Raw genomic sequence first — 5,010 nt, forward strand, 5'->3', positions numbered from 1 at the left:
TTTGGTGACATACTTACATATACATATACATAGACATATACATAGACATATACATATAAGCATAGACATATATGCATAGCATAGACATACATATATGCATAGACATATACATATAAATAAATGATTTCAGGAATATGAAATCAAAAGTTTTGTAGGCTGGATACGCGTAGAATGCATGCATCAAATTTTTATTCCGGGTAATTTTGAAAATTTCACTCTATTTTAGCCAATTTCACTCTATTTTAGCCGTTTCTTTCGTTTTCTCGAAAGAAGCATTCTTTTTTTGGACAAAACTCTCTATTTTTCGTTACTAAAAACGGAAATAGGATTTTTCTTCTGTTTAGGGCTCCTAAAATAGGCTTTCAGTGCTAGTCAAGTGAATTTTCTGTCATGAAACATCCTGTAAGTGGCTGGACTTGAAAACATTTTTCAAAACGCTTAATGCTTCTTTTTTTTTAGAAAGTTTTGTTGTCATTTTTCGGTCAAAAAGTTATATGAAGTCAATGTGCTTGCAACCCTGGTTTTCTAGGCTGGATACGTGTAGAATGCACGCGTCAAATTTTTATTGCGAATAATTTTGAACATTTCACTCTATTTTAGCCGTTTCTTTCGTTTTCTCGAAAGAAGCATTCCTTTTTTTGGACAAAACTCTCTATTTTTCGTTACTAAAAACGGAAATAGGATTTTTCTTCTGTTTAGGGCTCCTAAAATAGGCTTTCAGTGCTAGTCAAGTGAATTTTCTGTCATGAAACATCCTGTAAGTGGATGGACTTGAAAACATTTCTCAAAACGCTTAATGCTTCTTTTTTTTTAGTAAGTTTTGTTCTCATTTTTCGGTCAAAAAGTTATATGAAGTCAATGCGCTTGTAACCCTGATTTTCTAGGCTGGATACGCGTAGAATGCATGCATCAAATTTTTATTGCGGGTAATTCTGAAAATTTCACTCTATTTTAGCCGTTTCTTTCGTTTTCTCGAAAGAAGCATTCTTTTTTTTGGACAAAACTCTCTATTTTTCGTTACTAAAAACGGAAATAGGATTTTTCTTCTGTTTAGGGCTCCTAAAATAGGCTTTCAGTGCTAGTCAAGTAATTTTTCTGTCTTGAAACATCCTGTAAGTGGATGGACTTGAAAACAATTTTCAAAACACTTAATGCTTCTTTTTTTTTAGAAAGTTTTATTTTTCGATGAACAAAATGTTTTCCTTATTTTTTGCTTTTTCTCAATTTTTGGCACAAAACGCAAACATACTGGTCTAACCAATTCTGAATCTGCAAAAGATTTGGTCAGAATAAGTGTTTTGGAAGAAAAGTTAGATTTGTGGTGGAAATTGCAATTTGCCGCACAAGACGCTAGTAGTATAAAAAAGTGACTAGAACCTCAACGGGGGGGGGACGGACATTTTTGGAAGCCTGATTTTCTCAAAATAATTCAAGGGCGACCGAAGCGAGCCACAACCGCTATAACCAATCTTAATACATGTGGGTCGCCACCCCCCCCGGGCACCTCCGCTCATCTATATACTACTGACGCTAAAACTTACAGGCTCAGTGTTTTCGTTATTTTTTTGCTTTTTCTCGATTTTTTGTACAAAACGCAAACATACTGGTCTAACCAATTCTGAATCTGCAAAAGAATTGGTCAGAATAAGTGTTTTGGAAGAAAAGTTAGATTTGTGGTGGAAATTGCAATTTGCCGCACAAGACGCTAAAACTTACAGGCTCAGTGTTTTCGTTATTTTTTTGCTTTTTCTCAATTTTTGGCACAAAACGCAAACATACTGGTCTATCCAATTCTGAATATACAAAAGAATTGGTCAGAATAAGTGTTTTGGAAGAATATTTGGATTTGTGTTGGAAATTACAATTTTCCGTATAAGACGCTAAAATATAAAGTCTCAATATTTCAGTTAATGTTCGCTTTTTCTCGCTTTTTTGCGCAAAACGCAATCATACTAGTCCAACCAGTTCTGAATCTGCAAAAGAATTGGTCAGAATAAGTGTTTTGGCAGAAAAGTTGGATTTGTGTTGGAAATTACAATTTGCCGTATTATAAGACGCTAAAATTTAAAGTCTCAATGTTTCAGTTAATGTTCGCTTTTTCTCGCTTTTTGGAGCAAAACGCAATCATACTAGTCCAACCAGTTCTGAATCTGCAAAAGAATTGGTCAGAATAAGTGTTTTGGCAGAAAAGTTGGATTTGTGGTGGAAATTACAAATTGCCGTATAAGACGCTGAAATTTAAAGTTTCAATGTTTTCGTTAATGTTTGCTTTTTCTCGCTTTTTGGCGCAAAACGCAATCATACTAGTCCAACCAGTTCTGAATCTGCAAAAGAATTGGTCAGAATAAGTGTTTTGGCAGAAAAGTTGGATTTGTGGTGGAAATTACAATTTGGCGTATTATAAGACGCAAAATTTAAAGTCTCAATGTTTCAGTTAATGTTCGCTTTTTCTCGCTTTTTGGAGCAAAACGCAATCATACTAGTCCAACCAGTTCTGAATCTGCAAAAGAATTGGTCAGAATAAGTGTTTTGGCAGAAAAGTTAGATTTGTGGTGGAAATTGCAATTTTTCTCTTCACCCCACGCTCTTTTCAGTAAATTTTGTTCTCATTTTTCGGTCAAAAAGTTATATGAAGTCAATGCGCTTGTAAACCTGATTTTCTAGGCTGAATACGCGTAGAATGCACGCATCAATTTTTTCTTGCGGCTAATTTTGAAAATTTTACTCTATTTTAGCCTTTTCTTTCGTTTTCTCGAAAGAAGCATTCTTTATTTCGACAAAACGCTCTATTTTTCAATACTATAAAGAGAAATAGGAATTTTCTTCTGTTTAGGGCTCCTAAAATAAGCTTACAGTGCTAGTTAAGTGAAGTTTTTGCCATAAAGAATCTCGTAAGTGGCTGGACTTGAAAACATTTTTCAAAACGCTTAATGCTTCTTTTTTTTTAGAAAGTTAAGTTCTCATTTTTTGGTTCCAAAAATAGTTTGAAGTCGATGGGCTTGTAACCCTGATTTTTTAGGCTGAATGCGCGTAGAATGCACGCATCAATTTCTTCTTGCGGGTAATTTTGAAATTTTTACTGTGTTTTAGCCTTTTCTTTCGTTTTCTCGAAATAAGCATTGTTTTTTTTGGACAAAACTCTGTATTTTTCAATACTATAAAGAGAAATGGGAATTTTCTTCTGCTTAGGGCTCCTAAAATAAGCTTACAGTGCTATTTAAGTGAAGTTTTTGCCATGAAGCATCTTGTTTGTGGCTGGAGTTGAAAACATTTTTCAAAACGCCTAATGCTTTTTTTTTTTAGAAAGTTTCGTTCCCATTTTTCTCTTCAAAAAATAGTTTGAAGTCGATGGGCTTGTAACCCTGATTTTGTAGGCTGAATACGCATAGAATGCCCGCATCAATTTTTTCTTGCGGGTAATTTGAAAATTTTACTGTGTTTTAGCCTTCTCTTTCGTTTTCTCGAAAGAAGCATTCTTTTTTTTGGACAAAACTCTCTATTTTTCAATACTATAAAGAGAAATAGGAATTTTCTTCTGTTTAGGGCTCCTAAAATAAGCTTACAATGCTAGTTGAGTGAAGTTTTTGCCATGAAGCATCTCGTTTCTGGCTGTACTTGAAAACATTTTTCAAAACGCTTAATGCTTCTTTTTTTTAGAAAGTTTCGTTCCCATTTTTTGGTTCAAAAAAGAGTATGAAGTCGATGGGCTTGTAACCCTAATTTTGTAGGCTGAATACGCGTAGAATGCACGCATCAATTTTTTCTTGCGGCTAATTTTGAAAATTTTCACTATTTTAGACTTTTCTTTCGTTTTCTCGAAAGAAGCATTCTTTATTTGGACAAAACTCTCTATTTTTCAATGCTATAAAGAAAAATATGAATTTTCTTCTGTTTATGGCTCCTAAAATAAGCTTGAAGTGCTAGTTAAGTGAAGTTTTTGCCATAAAGAATCTCGTAAGTGGCTGGACTTGAAAACATTTTTCAAAACGCTTAATGCTTCTTTTTTTTTAGAAAGTTTCGTTCTCATTTTTTGGTTCAAAATACAGTTTGAAGTCGATGGGCTTGTAACCCTAATTTTGTAGGCTGAATACGCGTAGAATGCACGCATCAATTTTTTCTTGCGGCTAATTTTGAAAATTTTACTCTATTTTAGCCTTTTCTTTCGTTTTCTCGAAAGAAGCATTCTTTATTTCGACAAAACGCTCTATTTTTCAATACTATAAAGAGAAATAGGAATTTTCTTCTGTTTAGGGCTCCTAAAATAAGCTTACAGTGCTAGTTAAGTGAAGTTTTTGCCATAAAGAATCTCGTAAGTGGCTGGACTTGAAAACATTTTTCAAAACGCTTAATGCTTCTTTTTTTTTAGAAAGTTTCGTTCTCATTTTTTGGTTCAAAAAACAGTTTGAAGTCGATGGGCTTGTAACCCTAATTTTGTAGGCTGAATACGCGTAGAATGCACGCATCAATTTTTTCTTGCGGCTAATTTTGAAAATTTTACTCTATTTTAGCCTTTTCTTTCGTTTTCTCGAAAGAAGCATTCTTTATTTCGACAAAACGCTCTATTTTTCAATACTATAAAGAGAAATAGGAATTTTCTTCTGTTTAGGGCTCCTAAAATAAGCTTACAGTGCTAGTTAAGTGAAGTTTTTGCCAGGAAGCATCTCGTAAGTGGCTGGACTTGAAAACATTTTTCAAAACGCTTAATGCTTCTTTTTTTTTAGAAAGTTTCGTTCCCATTTTTTGGATCAAAGAATAGTTTGAAGTCGATGGGCTTGTAACCCTGATTTTGTAGGCTGGATACGAGTTGATTGCACGCATCAATTTTTTTTTATAGGAAAACAATCCTAATCAAGAGAAGTCGAGAAAGCGTGGCTTCGAAAACGTCTTTCATGCACCAATCTCATTCCAGTTTTCGGAGTTCACGCCGACGATTAAAGGTACAATGGGCGCCGCAAAACTGGAGCTGAGGGAACTTTACCCAAAAGTTGTGAAGGTCTGTTTCTTAAACTC

This window comes from Convolutriloba macropyga, chromosome 12 (genome assembly GCF_964194025.1).
Source record: "Convolutriloba macropyga chromosome 12, txConMacr16.3, whole genome shotgun sequence".
Taxonomy (NCBI): domain Eukaryota; kingdom Metazoa; phylum Xenacoelomorpha; order Acoela; family Convolutidae; genus Convolutriloba; species Convolutriloba macropyga.